Here is a 16,423-nt window from a genome sequence, read left to right as displayed (position 1 = left end):
GGGCCTTTGGGATATGAGTTTTGGCAGAAGGTGGACTAGGTGAAGAAGAAGAAGAAGGTTTTTCATTTGACACATTTCTATCCTCTTCTTCATCTTCCTTATTGTTGTCCTCCCCAATCTTATTGTCTACTACACGTCCACTCCTTAGGGTAGTCAAAGCATTGGCTTGTTCATGATGAATTGCATTTAGTTGATTTTCTTGAGCCATGTATTGTCCCCTAGGATTACTTAGTGGTTGGCTTGGAAGCTTTCCTTCCTCTCGCTTGTTTAGTGCATTAGCTAGTTGACCCATTTGGGATTCTAGCTTGGCGATTGATTGCGTATGAGAGTGCACTAATTGTGTAATGGTTTCCAAACCTTGAAGGGCGTTCAACACTTTCTCCTCAAAGGCTGTGTTTCTTTGGGGTGGAGGAGGAGTGTGTTGAAATTGAGTCGAGGGACGGTAGAGATGAATATTTTGTGGGGTTTGAAAATTCTGAGGGTTTGGAAAGTTTTGGGAATAAGGTTGGGCAGTATTCGAAGCTTGCTGCTTCCAAAAAAAGTTTGGATGATTTCGCCATCCCGGGTTATATGTATTGGAAAATGGGTCATTACCCGGTCTAGGCAGTGTTTGAGCAGCATTGATGTGTTCTTGCACGAGTTCGGGGAATTGGGGCGCTGAAGGGCACTCATGAATAGGGTGGGATGGGCTAGAACAAATAGTACACACTTGTGCTTGGGAAGAGTTCATGTAATGCCCACCTATCATCAATTGGTCAATCTTATGGGACAATGCATCTACCTTGCTAGACAGGTCCATAGAATGACTTATTTCACAAATGGTCCCTTTTCTTTGAGAACTCGGGGGTGCTTGACGAGAACATGAAGCATGGTGGAGGGAGTTTTCATTTAGATTTTCAAATAATTTCCATGCTTCATGCTCATTTTGAAGCATGAATGTCCCCCCACATGCGGCATCAATCATCTGACGGTTTCGTTCTGTCAATCCGTCATAAAAACATTGCACTAGTTGCCACTTAGGTATTTGATGATGAGGGCATTTACGGATTAGGTCCCTAAATCTCTCCCAAGTTTCATGAAATTCTTCTCCCTCAGTTTGGGAGAAGCTTGTAATGGCACGTCTAAACTGGTTCGTTCTTCCTATGGGAAAGTATTTTTTAAGGAATTCTTGTTGCATTTGATCCCAAGAACGAATTGAGTTAGCTTCTAAAGAATTCAGCCATTGTTTGGCTCTATCTTTAAGGGAGAAGGGGAATAATCTAAGTTTCAGAGCATCGTCAGTGAAATTCTGAATCTTGACAGTGGTGCAAATTTCAAGGAATTCATCTAGGTGTTTATATGGATCTTCATTGGTGAGCCCATAAAAAGATGGAAGCATTTGGATCACACTAGACTTTATTTCATATTGTACAGCTGCTACTTCAGGTAATCGAATCAAGATGGGGAAGTGTAAATAGTGGGAGTAAAGTACTCCCTCAGGAGTTTGGGTTGTTCTTCAGCCATCTTAAGAGGTGGGGATGATCCTAATGTTTTGATCTTAGCTCGAATGTTCCTAAGGGTTCGTTCTATTTCACGGTCGAAAGGTAATAGATTTTGTACTCTAGAACGACTACCGTGCATACACTAGTACTCGATCAATCAAGCATGCAATAAAAGAGAAAAGCATATCAATCCTAGTCTTTGACCTAAAATCACTAGACAGCTCCTAACTGGTTTGAAGAGGGCACCTAAGCCTCCAATCCGGTCTAATGAACCGAGTTGACCAGGTAAGCTCCCAGGTAAGTGGAGGGGTCACGATGCGTTCGCAAAGGTCCCACTTAAAACCCACTTGCCTCGAACAGATGAACTGTCTCCCTTATAGGGACAAAGCTTGCCTAGACATCAACTAAGCTACAGAGCGAAATTGGTGCAACCTTCGGTGATCTTCGTCCTATTGAGCTCGAATGTCCCTAGGGGCCAACGTCTAATTGATTTTAATTAAAGATGACACTATGTGAGATTGAGTTCACCTAAATTGGGCAAGAGTCCGGTGATGAAATCCGGCTCTTATCTTGTTGGGGTGATTGCCCTTACTATGTGCAAATTGATTTGTGTATGTGTATCAAGCATGCATTCACAATTTTGCTATAATTAAAATCAAACAATCACCACAAAATTTCAAACCAATAATTAATTTAAATAAGAAAAGTTTAGAGGTTACCAAAGGGAATTTCCCCAGCAATTTATTTTTTATTTTTTATTTTTGCAAACCTCTACAGCATTTCTTTTCCGGCAGTTCTCCTTTTGATCATCCCAGATTTTTTTTTTTTTCTCGATTCCTGAAAAAAAACTAAATAAATAAATAAAAATTAGTAAGGGAGGAAAAGAAGATAAGAAAAGTAACAATAATGGAAATTTTTTTTAAAATTTTTTTTTTAATTTTTAAATTTTTTTTTAATAAAAAAAATAACTATGCTAGCAATCCCCGGCAACGGCGCCAAAAATTGATCGGTTATTTCAATTTTGAAAATAAACCACGCAATAGCACGTATCCTGTAGGATAGTGATTACGGGTGTCGGTCCACAGGGATTGGAGACAAGTTATTTTTCCTAATTAAATGATTACTTCAAAGGGGATAAGCTAGAGTAAATGATAAAAACTAAGAATTAATATGGGTGTAGTAGTATGAATTATCTATGGAGAGAGGTGTTTAGGGCTAGAATCCACCGATGGATTCGTAATTGTGATGCTTTCAATGACTTAGATGCGTGTATGATCTGATTGCTCTTAACTACAAGTTAGGGCAATTATACAAAAAGCTGAAATCTAACCCACAGTATGAGTCATCTAAGCCTGGCACAAACCATCTTTTCTAAGGATAGGCATGGTCTGTCCTATTTAGCATGATTCATCTGAGGATTAATTTTTCAAAGATAAATCCGATAGTTGCATAGCAATCTCTTCCAAACCACAGGTATTGGATTCAATTTCGATAAACTAGATTAATTCATGCAAAGACTTTCTACAAGATAAACATCTTACATAAATTAAACAAGACATTTTAACATCATAATTTCATCGAGTATGCAACTGTCTTACAACGCTAAAAATCAAAGAAATGCAACACAAATACTCATCCATGGCTTCATCAAACCCCTAAACCGAGGCTTAGCTGCTCATGGTGGCCGGAAGTCCTCCCATCTTCATCTCCCTCTCGGCTTTCTTCTCCTTTTCACTGAAACAGGGGGTCTCCCCTGTTTTTCTTTTGAACCGATCCGAGCTCCTTTCCCCCCTCTTCTTCTGATGGACACCCTATTTATAGGCAAGTGAGGATGCTTGGGATTCCGGAAGGGGCGTACTCAGAGGCTTGACTGTGGCACGTTCCATGGAGCTTGGGTGCGATGATGGGAGGAGCGGATCCATGGGAGAGGGGCTGAGACCTTTGATTCGGATGAAGGTCTGGCCGCGGGATCTCGGGAAGACACCATTCACGGACGCGTGATGTTGGAGCTTGATCCGTGGAGGGGGTGATTCACGGGAAGAAGATGAATACGGACGGGATCTTGGGCTGCTTCATAGGCTGCTGGCAGTGGGATTGCTTGGATGCTGTGAGGAGGTGATGACCCGTGGGCTGGTGGGAGGAGCCGATCACGGCCACGGTGGAAGCTTGGATCACGGCTTGACTTCGAAAGGGAGGAGATGCGCTGAAGATGGAAGATGCCACGGGATGATTCGGGCGTTGATCATGAAAGATGCTTGATGGGCGTTGGTAGATCGCTGGAAATCACGCTTGCTCGGATGCGGTTGGGATGCTTGCAGCGCGTGAAGAACGCGGGCGTTGCTGGCGCGGCTGAAGAAGCTGGGAGGAGGGCGGAAGAAGGGCCGGAGGATCTGGTCGCGGGATCGTCGGGAGGTCGCCGTGGAAGGTGGACGGCCGCGGGATCTACGGGAGGGGAAGAAGATAAACAGTGAAATGCATTTTTAGTTTTTTTTTTTTTTTGTTTTTCCTAACACTGTTCATATGAACAGTGTTTTTCACGGGACACTGTTCATATGAACAGTGAATCATGGATATTCAATTATTATTATTATTATTATTTTTGTTTTAAAATTATAAATTTTATATGAAGGTAGGAAAGGAATTGGTTGGGAATTGGCTTTGGATTTGAGGTGGGTCATGATCGTTGATTTGCTTGAAATTGTTCTCGAGCCCAATGTTATTTACATTTAATTCTTGCTGAGTTGCTTCAGATCGAACTCGACCAGACAAGACTAAAAACCGGACCGTGACCTAATAAAAAGGGTTAATCAAACCTTTGCCCCATACATAATTAATTATAACTTTCAATCGAATCAGGACCAAAACCCATTTAATTATAAGCTTAGCTTGATTACAACTCTATCAGGTTACCAAATCGGGTCAACACAATCTCCTCCTTATATGTTTTTATGAAATTTTCATGAAAGATTGCAAAGAAGAGAGAGACAAGTTCAGAATCTAGTTTAAGAGAATAATTACCATATTTTAAACTTACTTCAATGTTTGTTCAATTTCATGGTAAAATATGTATTTATCAGTTTAAAAATATTGATAAGTGCTATGGAAAGGTAACTAAATTATAAATTATTAAGCACTTATCAGGAAGGTCCCGGCAGAATGGAGCGTGCTCGAGAATCCTCCTCGCGCCGGCGCTCATCCCCATGGGAGAGGAAGGAGCGCGGGTTGAGGAGGACAGGCGAATGCTCAGGCCGCGGCGGCTCCTGAGCCCGCGGCGGTGCCCGGGAAATCGCACCCTGCAGATTCTGCACCGCCTCCGCGAGGGTGCGAACCTGCTGGGTTAGTTGGTCGAACTGGGCGGCTTCGACCGTCTGAACGGGCGGTGGGGAGGTGGAGTGTTGCTGAGAGTGTGTTGGAGATGCAGCGGCCTTCCGGCCAGAGGCGTGAGAGGCCCCGCGACCGGAAGCATTGGAAGCTCCACGACCACCCCGCCGTGCCATTACGATCGCTCTGAGATCCGGCCCTTCCTCTAGCGCCAACTGTTGCTGGGGGTTCAAACCGAGAACGATTGGCACAGCGGTGTGAACGGGGTTCCCTTGGAATTGCTTCGGTTGCGCTCCACCTTCCGCCGGGAAACCTGCAAGCAAGCCTCGCACCACCACCGGGGTAGTGGGGGCCCTCCGACGATCAAGTTAGGGAAGATCGAAGGAGAAGGAGAGGTAGCAGGTAAGATGATACTCTGGAAAATCTTGCTTACCCTCCCCCTTCCCCCCTAGCTGCATATATACTAGGCTGGGGGGTTCTTTTGGGGATTGGTCATCGTGTGGCGCGATGGGGTTGCCACTGACATGGCCGTTACTGGGCGTCGTGGGGCAGCGCTGGGTACGGCTATGGCAGGGCGTAGTGGAGTTCCACTTTGTACGGCTGTTACAGGGGACCGTGAAACAGCGTCGGATACGGCCGTTGCAGGGAGTAGTGGAGCAGGGGGCCGCGGCGTGCCTCAGGGGAACAGTCTGTTGTTGTCAGAGATTGCCGACTCGGGGTCGGATTGCTGGATCAAGGGGCAGCCGACTCGGGGTCGGGCTGCGGAGCCGAAGATATCCGACCCGAGGTCGGATTGCTGGATCAAGGGGCAGCCGACTTGGGGTCGGGCTGCGGAGCCGAAGATATCCGACCCAAGGTCGGATTGCTGGATCAAGGGGCAGCCGACTCGGGGTCGGGCTGCGGAGCCGAAGATATCCGACCCGAGGTCGGATTGCTGGATCAAGGGGCAGCCGACTCGGGGTCGGGCTGCGGAGCCGAAGATATCCGACCCGAGGTCGGATTGCTGGATCAAGGGGCAGCCGTAGTCTTCCCGGGCGCGCGTGCCGGTCACGTGGGGCATGGTGGCTAAGTTCCCCCGTAACACTTAATAAATTATGCTTAACACCATCAACATATCGAACATTATCTATAAAAGTAGAAGGGGTAATTTGTACTTTACCTATACCAATGATGTGACCTTGGTTGTTGTCTCCAAAAGTCACAGCACCTCCCTTCTTAGCTTCAAGGGTGAAGAATTGATCCTTGTCACCCGTCATGTGTCTTGAGCAGCCACTATCCAAGTACCAGCAATTTTTGTTGACCTTGGCTGCAAGACACTCCTACACAAGCAAATCATGTAATCTTAGGTACCCAAGTTTTCTTGGGTCCTTCATGGTTAGTCATGTTGGTTCCTTTTGGAACCCATACCCTTTTAACTTTTCTTTTTGTTTTTCCTTTTCTATAATTGCACACATTTGCTTTATGTCCTACAGTTCCACAACAAAAACAGGTTATTTTCTTAGTTTTACTTTCTCCTGCTTTAACAAAGAAGTTACTAAGAAGTTTTTGCTTATTTTTAGGTTTATACCCTAAACCCGCTCTATTGAATACCGCTCGTTGCCTGTTAAGTATCATATTCAATTTTTCAGAACTATATGTAAATTTTTCAACCAAAGGTTTGTATTTTTCAAGTTCTTTAGTTAGAGTTTGTTTTTCGGTTTTTAGAATGTTTAAGTCTTTTATGAGATTCTCGTTTAAGATTTGTTTATTGTTTTTAAGTTCTGAAATTTCCTTAGTTAGTTTTTCAATATCTTTACTCAAGGTATTAGTCTTTTGAGTTAAGAGTTTATTGCTTGTCTTAAGTTCTAAATTTTCTTTGGTGATAGAGTCCTTATCCTTAACTAATTTATCGTATTTATGTAAGTAAGATTGATTAGCTAGCTTTAGCTCTTTGTTCTTAAGGTTTATAGCCTTATATTCTATCATTAATTCATTAAATGCATCATACAATTCATCAAATGTAAAATCTAGATGCGTTTCGGACGTTACCTCATTTTTATTGGCCATGAAGCAGAAATTGGCCTTTTCTTCTTGTTCTTCATCCGATGATGAAGATGATGCGTCGGAGTCCGATAAGGTGGTGACAAGGGCTTTCTTCTTCTTGTACTTGCTGCTCTTCTTTAGTAAGGGACACTCAGCTCTGATGTGTCCCGGCTTTTTGCACTCATAGCAACCAATCCCCTCATTTTCTCTTTCCTTACCTTTATCCTTGCGATAGGAATTTGAGGGGCCTCTCCTTTGATGATAGGACTTCTTGTGGTTGATGAATTTTCTGAATTTGCGCACAAGAAGAGCCTCATCATCATCTCCCTCATGATCCTCTTCTTCACTGCTGCTACTGCAAGATAAGTCCTTGTTAGATGATGTAGACTTAAGAGCTATTACCTTTTTCTTATGGGAGGACTCTTCTTCGCTGTGCTGCTTCATTATTAGCTCGTGAGTCATTAGGAATCCAAGGAGCTCTTCAAGTGGAAGTTTGTTCAAGTCCTTAGCTTCTTGGATTGCCGTCACCTTGGCTTCCCATGACCTTGGTAGACAGCGAAGAATTTTTCTAACAAGATCACTGTTAGTATAGTTTTTGCCAAGGCTTTTTAGGCCATTGACAATGTCAGTAAACCTAGTGAACATGCTAGTGATTGTCTCATTAGAATCCATCTTAAATAGTTCATACTTATGAACTAATATATTTATTTTGGATTCTTTGACTTGATTCGTGCCCTCATGGGTCACTTCAAGTCTGTCCCAAATCTCTTTTGCAGAATTGCAAGTAGAGACTCTATTGAATTCATTCCTATCTAATGCACAGTAAAGCACATTCATTGCTTTAGAATTGAGTTGTGCCTTTCTCATGTCATGTTCATCCCAATCCTTTTCTAGTTTGGGTACAGTGACCCCCTCTACATAGATGGATGGGATGTATGGTCCATTTGATACAATGGTCCACATCTCATAGTCTTGGGCTTGGATGAATATTCTCATCCTAGCCTTCCAATATGAGTAATCGGATCCACTAAAGAATGGGGGTCTTTGGGTGGACTGACCCTCAATGTGGGAAGATCCAAATGGGGTTGTCATTTCGATCTTTTACTCTTAGGGTAGAAGAGTTTAGGCTCTGATACCACTTGTTGCCCAGATAGACAACCCAAGAGGGGGGGTGAATTGGGTTTTAAAATAATTTTACAATTAAAACTTTTGTAGATGACTAATTAATACTTTTGCAAGGTGATTAATTAGTTGCTATGTGCTGTGAGTGAAATGAGAATGAGAGAAAGAGAGACAAGCAATCACAAACACGATGTTTATAGTGGTTCGGAGCTAACCCTTGCTCCTACGTCCACTCCCCAAGTCTCACTTGGGAATTCACTATAACCCCTTGGATTACAGCTGGTTGTTTTCCAAGCTTACAACCAAACTTATTGTTTTACGAGCTCACAACGAACTCGGTCGGTTTTCCCAGGCTCACCGACTAGAACCAACCCCGATTGTTTTCTCGGGATCACAATCGAACCCTTACACGTTGGTTTTACACTCGGCTCACCAACCAACCTCAACACCCTTGATTCAATCCCCCGATTGAACCAAGCAAAGACAATATGGAAAGAATAAGAAACAAACAGAAAAACTGAGCTTCTTAAAAAGTAGATTTGCTACAATATAAACTAGAGAGAAGTTAAGAGCCCTCAAACACTTTTGAGTTGGAGTAGAGTAGGGCTTCTTGAACTTTGAGTCTCCTCTGGAATGTCTGGTCGACTTGAATGCAGGAGGAGACTTCTTTAAATGGTGGGAAGAGAAAGTTGGATGGAGTTAATGGCGCTCTTCCTACTTTTCTGTTGAAACCAAGTTTGCAGAGAATGAATGCTTGATTTCTTTGAATGGAATAGTAGTTCTCTACCTTGCTACAGTCCTCTGTGGCTATTTAAGCCATCCCCCACGGAAACTAGCCGTTAGACACCTTTTTCTGCCCGTTCTGCACACTCTGCACAACCTGACAATATGTCCGTTGGGGGTTGGAGTCGACTCGCGCGATCAGGAGTCGACTCGGCTGTAGCGGAAGTCGACTCATGCTTTTCTGGAGTCGACTCGGCAACTGTTCGGGATTTGAATTATAGTGGCCTCTTCGACTGGGAGTCGACTCGACTTGACCCGGAGTCGACTCGCCAACTTCTGGAGCTGACTTGGCATTTTCGGAGTCGGCTCATCCCATGAAATCCGTAGTTCAACTTTTCAACTTGGTCCGCTCGAGTCGACTCGACAGTCCTGGGAGTCGACTCGGCGCTCAGAGCCCGAACTCCCGATCTTCTGTCTTTTGGCTCGTCCAGTCTTGGAGTCGACTCGAACTTCCCCGGAGTCGACTCGGCTCTCAGTTTCCGAAACTTAGTCTTCTGCCTTTTTGGTGTACCGCTACCTTGGAGTCGACTCGAGCTGTCTGGGAGTCGACTCGGCTCTCAGAGACAACAAATTGATCTTCTGTCTTTTTGGGTCGCATTGTCTTGGAGTCGACTCGCGTATTGCGGGAGTCGACTCGAATCTTAGAGTCCGAAAACGGTTCTCTGACTTTTGCCTTGTGTTCCACTGAGAGTCGACTCTCACTTTCTTTGGAGTCGACCTGCCAACCATCGGAGTCGACTCGCGTTCCACAGGAGTCGACTCGAATCTCAGGGTCGAAAAAACGCTCTCTGACTTTTCTGTCTGTAGCTTCTTGGAGTTGACTCATATTACTCCGGAGTCGACTCGGTAAGCATCAGAGTCGACTCGCGCACTTCAGGAGTCGACTCGCTGACAGGTTTTGAGTTGATGCTTTCTGTTCGTCTGTCTGTTCTCAGTCGGAGTCGACTCGTACTGGTCTGGAGTCGACTCGAGCCCGTGCCAGTAATTCTGATACGCTTGGAGTCGACTCGTAATATCCTGGAGTCGACTCAAGTCTCAGACTTTGGTTTAAACTGACTTCATACCTTATCCAAAATATCTTGAACCAAGTCTAGAAACACTTAGACACGATTTTCACTGAAACACTTAATTGAATTCATTAGTAGACATAAGATATACTCAAACGCTTTGAGCTCATCAAAATCAAATAGGGGTTTTAATCAATCACTCCACAAGGAGGTATTGGAATATACTTTATAGAAATACATAAATGACATACCAAGCATCCTTAAGTACAAATATGAATTATTGCTATGATAGGCTATTCTATATTGTACATAGAATGTTGCATGTTGAATGTAGTTAGTTGAAAATTCTAAGATATGTACAAGCCAAAACAAACAATATATTTATAAATTGTCTAGATGAATGTCTATAAAAAAATTGAGTTTTGTAGTAGTATAGATACTTAAAAAACGAATTAATTGTACAATTAAATCTTGTCCCTTAGTTATACAAAGGATAAATAGGTGGTTTGTTAACCAATACTATCCATTATTATTAAGGGGACCCCAATGCATGAGGATCCTCCCACTATAAGGTATGGAGAGGGTTAGATATATACAGCCTTACCCCTGTGTGCAGAGGCGTTGCTTCCGTATTTTTAACCTATGGAACCTAAAGTCATAATGGAGTAATCTTATACCATTACACCAAGACTCGCTCTCTAAATCTGTTGTAACTAAAAAAAAATGAAACCTAGGACTAGTATCTCTCTCACTATTATAGATCTCTATTCACCATCTATCATTATGTATCAACCTATCATAGCTAAGGATGAAACTTCTATACAACACAATAATATGGAAAGAAACAGATTGAAATGCAAATTTTAAGTAGAAGACAAGTTGAATTAGAGTGAAAAATTTTGATACCTTAAAATTACTGGAGTAAGGAGTAAAGATTAAAACTTCATAGAATCACAAATTGAACATAGGAAAGAACATTCATAGAGGACTCAAACGTTTAACCACAAAAATTAAAAAGGAAAGGGTGAGAGATGGGAAGGGAGGAGGGAGGAAAGAGCAAGATCATGGGATTTCAAAAAGGGGTGTGTTGATTATGTAAGAGGAATTAGCGAAAGTGCTTGTTAAGAAAAAGAGATAAGGAAGGGAGATGTGACAAGAAGAGAGAGAGATAGGAAGATAAGTATTTCAAATCAAAGAAGAAATACATGGGATTTGAGAAGAGGAGGTGCTAAGGATTGGAGATATTAGGAAGTAGATACTAGTAGCCTTCACCTCCTCTTTCTATCCTACACAAGACTTTGAGTCTCTCTCATTGAATATTGATGGCCCTTGTCTTTCATCCCCTTCTTAAATTCCAAAGTCTCCATCATAAAAAGTACGAGCAAGAGCATGAAAGAAAATAGGGACAAAATAGACTTGGCATAAAAAAAAAACATTGAATTTATAAAAAGTTACATATATTTTGCCACTTGTAATCAATAATTGTGGCATATTATTAGTACCTTTGGACTAGAAAAATAGAACTATGCTATTGGCTTCAAAAATATGAACATCCAGGAAAAATATTTATCAAACCAAAATTCAAAGAAATTAACAACTAATATACCAAATCAATTAGTGGTATGCTCTAACTCAAACCAAAGTTTCAATCTTAAAATAACATTATTAAATTTGAAAGATTGACTCTTCTTACAAGGTCCTTTCAAACATGATGTAAAAGTCAATAAAAGTAGAATACCTTTAAGATTCTTTAAAATCGATAGTCACACAATCTTCAGAGGGTGTGGGCCTAGGAGAACCATCAATCGGCAAAAAGTTGAGATAAAGAATACAGCCTTCATAACAACCATATTCAACAAGGCTGCGCTGATCTTCCTTCATCAGACAACCATTGTTATGCGTGAGCAAAAGCCTACTTTCTTCAAATTCCTCTTTCTTTGCGATCTCTCTCTTCAAACCACTAACAGTTTCTTCATCTCCCACCTCTATATAGAAAAACCTACCAGTGAGTATCTCTATTCCCAATCTCATCTTGTCCTGCATTTCTTGGACTCTGTTGACCTTTTTATAGAGGGGTCTATCCTTAGTGCAATCTACTTATTGAGACATATGGCAATCATGCTCCACTTTATATCACGACCATATCAAATAAGATTTTTAGTAGATATATACTTGGAATATTATTAATTATAAACTAAAATATTATAATTCATTAATTTTTGGCAATTGTTATTAGGATTTATTTAGTAACTTTGAATTTCTATATATCTAATTGGCAAGGCCAAAATAGGGTGCATCGAATAATACAAATTAATAAAGAATGTGTAAACCTAATTTTTTTATGTCATTCAAAAAATGATATGTCATCCTTATTAGGATAAGCACCGCAAGAAAGTTTTGTACGAAATAACTTTCAATAGATGTTATTTTTGCAATTAACTGCCATAACTATTTGTTTGAATACTTAGAAGGACATTATTCATATAGAAATCTATTAGTAGCCACTGTCCAAAGGTAGTTATTGCTAAATTTAACCATTTCCTCAGTTGCAAAATTCTTCTAGGTATGTTTTTCTTTTTACTCGCTCTATAAGGTCCAACCTGCTCCAAAATTTATTTTGGTCTAATTAATCATTTTATGTAATTTTTTAAGCTACCGATATATAAAATACGACTAATGAAGGTTTATCTAATTTCTTTCTTTTGATCTAGTTCCTCTTTGGTATTTCTTTTAATTTTCTTTTTAGTGCAATCACTTGGTGAATTGTAAAGTCCTCACGACCGAGATACAAAGAAACCATTTTCTCATTGAGTTTGCCATAAACCTCAATTACCCAATAGTTTGAAAATTTGGAAACATACTTAGTACATGATTTGGTGTTTACATGAAAATATAGCTTATCATGTCTTAATCATAAGAAAAAAAGATTACATCATGATTCCTATTTAAGATTTTTAGCCTAACTCTTTGAAAAGAAAGGTTGTTAGGACATCTAACCGAAGCCTAGTCAACTGGAAACTTTACTAACCTATTTTCAAAACAAAAGGTAAAGTTTTAAAAACAAGGGTTTTTTGCATGGATACCCTTCTAAATATCGGATTTTGCGTGAATATCCTTCCAAAATTGATATTTGCATGTATACCCTCGTAAAATACTTGTTTTGCTGTTCTACCCTTTTTTATTCTTATTTTTGCATATATACCCATGTCATCTAACGCCGTTAAAAAATTAGCGGTTTCAAATTAAAATGACTAAAATACCCTTAATGGTTAGGCGTACAAATAGAAATTTTTTTAAGGGTATACAAGCAAATAGTAACTTTACAAGGATATTCATATAATTTTCTATATTTAGAAGGGTATATATGCAAAAAAAAACTTAGTAGATGAAAAGAATTGAGATACATTTATTAATGTGATAGCCTTTATAATCCTGTATTTATTAGGAAATGCATTTGGTTCTATGACGAGAGGCCTGTTTCTTTATCATGAATATAACAAAAATATATAATAGGATTTATTCTTAAATAAAATATATGGTATGCAGCTAGAAACCAAAAAATAGAGCTTCAATATAGGTTCACAGTAAAAAATAGGAATGAAATAAAATCAGCTACAATAATCATTATTGTTCTTCTAACACTTGTAATTTTTTTTTTTGGTTCAGATTAATAAAAGAAAAATAGTATAAATCAATGAAAGGGAAGAGAGGGTAACTTGATATTGAAATATTTTTTTATAATCAACAGATAGGAGAGATATGAAAGATTTGAAAGATAGATCGCACCAAAAAATAAGTTTTGCGGTTAGAAGAATTTTTGTTTATCATAGGTTGGATTACAGAACTGGGAGGAATAGGAAGGAGATCGTGAGCGAGCTGCATCGCGAACGCCCGCGATCAGGATCCTGATACGTGGGGGGTGGGGGAGAAGCCCACAGCGGGTGGGGTGGGGATGCCGAGCGGCGGGGGGGAAGCCCGCGGGGGTTGGGGAAGCCGGGCACGGCGGTTGGGAAGCCCACGGGGGGGACGGCGGGGGGGAGCTCGCGGGGGGGACGTCGGGGGGTGAGGGGAGAACGGCGGGGGGGGAGCTCGCGGGAGGTGGGGAAGACGCGCCGCGCGGGGGGGACGAAGGGGGGGAGCTCGCGGGGAATGGGGAAGACGTGCCGCGCAGGGGGCGGGGAGCTCGCGGGGGGGACGGCGGAGGCGAGGAGCTCGCAGGGGATGGGGAAGACGCACCGGGGGGGGTTGGAGTGGTGTAAGGATTATAACGTCATTTCAAAATTTAATTTTATTTTTAATTCATATAAATATTATTTTTTTAACACCGTTAAAGAACTGATATATTAGGGGTATTTGTACAATAACAGAGTTTTACAAGGGTATACATGCAAATATTAATTTTGAAAGGATATTCACGCAAAATCTAATATTTAGAAGGGTATCCATGCAAAAAGCCCTTAAAAATAATATGGTTAATATTCATGTTCGACCATGCATATATATAAGTATTCTTTGCACATAAACATTTACAAATCTAACTTATTGAATATCCACCCCGAAAGTAACTATTTACATACGCACCCCTCAAACATCCTGGTTTTGCATTGATGCCCCTCCTATTAGATGTTTGGCTAACAATTCTAATAAATAACCCTTCCGAATATCATTTGGCATAATTATCCTTTTATGTTAACATCCCTGCATTTGTTATATATTCCTCAAGAATATTATTGTAAGGGGTGATAAATTATTTTATTCTTAAATTGATTACTTCTCAACACCGTCAACTAAAAATATAACCGCATATGTATTCATGCAAAAATATGATGTTTTAAGAGATACATATGCAAATAGTAATTTTCGAAGGCTAGAAATACAATAAGCTATTTTTGTAAGGGTAATGAACAAAAAAAAGGATAAAAAGGGAAGAAGAGGAATAACATGACAAGAGAAGAAAATGATCTTTTTAATGAGTAGAGCAAGAACAAGAGGAATGACATGAGAGTGGGCCATTGAACAACTAGGCAGCATATTGAAGGCTTGCTAGTAGTAGAATAGGTATTGGAAAGCTTCATAAGAGCCTCCAGTTGGTGATACATATGCGAAGGAGGAGGTTCCGAGGTAAGAAGAAATAGGGAAAGGAATAAGCAAAGTAAAAGCATCCTGTAAGTTATGTATTTTCACTTTCAATTTATGTAAAATAAAAAATTATTTCAGTATAATAGTGAAAATAAGGTAATGAAAGAAAGTACAAATCAAAAAAAAGTTATTTTTTCTTCTAGTATAAGTCTACTCTGCTGCTATGTAAGTAATCTATGCTTTACAAGTGCATAGGTAGACCGCCTAGGCACCTATACAGCACTCTTAACAACACTATCAAAAAGAATGTAAAGCATTTTGGCCAAAGTTTTCGAGAAAGGTTATTTCTGCAATTAACTCCCATTAGTAGTAATTTGGACACTTAAAAGTAAGATAGTCATATCGAGAACCATTGTTACTAACTAACAAAGATAGTCATTTCTGCAATTGCGTATCCCTTTTACTATAAAAAGGGAAAGAAGGCTTTATTCGGGCTCTAGATGCACTATCTACTAGACAATTGATATCGATGACAACATGGACAAGGCTTCTCAATCTATCCATTACCTTTTACTTTTCTCTTTTTCCTCCCCCTCCTTGGTGTAGACCTAATTAACTCTAGAGTTTATTTTAGTTTTATCAATCATTTTGTGTTGTGTTTTCAATGATTTGATGTATCAATGATGTATGAAATTGGACTATATGAATGTTGTTTTGTTTCATTCTTTTGATCTAGTTCTTTTCTTTGGTGGTTCTAATTTTTCTTGTTAGTTTAACCACTTGGTGGATTATGAAGTCCTTATGATCGAGTTGCTGAATTTTTACAAGGGCATATGGATTGCTAAGAAAATGTTGTCAGTTGTATAATATTGTTTATCAAGTCTAATTTACATTGGTGACCCTTTTGCTATTAGCTTAAGCTTTTGCAATCTGACATATTGTTATCATGGTATCATAACTTTAGATTTTCTAGAAATCATGAGTTAAAATCCTTAAAATACAACCTTCCTAAAATTCGAACCCATAACCTCCTCCTAGAACATGGTTCTGAACATAATGGCAGATTGTCCAATGTGCATATCTTTATACAAATTGGTATGACTAATTATGTAGACTTGAGGACAGGTATTATAATATACAAGGCTTCCATTATCTTGTTAGAAGTATATAATTTTCTTTCCTCATTTTTAAAATCTTCTATTTTTTTATTGATTTATTTTTTTATATTTGTTGTTCTACCATTACGCAGATTTTAGAATAAAAGTTTCAAATGCTCCCATCTCCCTTCCAATTTCTATTCTGTTGTAGAGAAGGATATGCCTAGCAAGTACAATCAGTTGGACCACACCAAGCCTCGTAGGAGCCAATGCATTCATAGATGAAGATCGCAGCAATATTAGCTTCTCGCCAATGACTTTTCCATTAAAGACTATGTGAAGTTTATCCTACACTTTTCTCTTCTTGTCCATTGTGCTTCTCTCTATATAACTACGACTGTTGTGTGCATTGTTCGTGTTGAAGCCTCATTGCTTCATGGTACTCGAACATTGATATAAATAGATGGCTGGTGGTGGAAGAAGAAATAGAGATAGAACCAAAATTAGAATC

General features: G+C 40.1%; 1 non-coding gene across 1 annotated transcript; it reads left to right on the top strand.

Moving 5' to 3' along the window:
• The first annotated feature begins 1,022 nt into the window (after nucleotides 1-1,022).
• LOC120107756 (small nucleolar RNA R71) lies at nucleotides 1,023-1,128 on the top strand. Its single transcript, XR_005509409.2, has one exon. It is a non-coding gene; the product is annotated as a small nucleolar RNA R71 (small nucleolar RNA).
• Nucleotides 1,129-16,423: the final 15,295 nt, after the last annotated feature.

The sequence above is a fragment of the Phoenix dactylifera genome, chromosome 3 (assembly GCF_051530095.1).
Source record: "Phoenix dactylifera cultivar Ajwa chromosome 3, Ajwa_hap1_PhDact_Kaust_v1.1, whole genome shotgun sequence".
NCBI lineage: Eukaryota > Viridiplantae > Streptophyta > Magnoliopsida > Arecales > Arecaceae > Phoenix > Phoenix dactylifera.
This window is presented reverse-complemented; position numbering and strand designations above follow the sequence as displayed.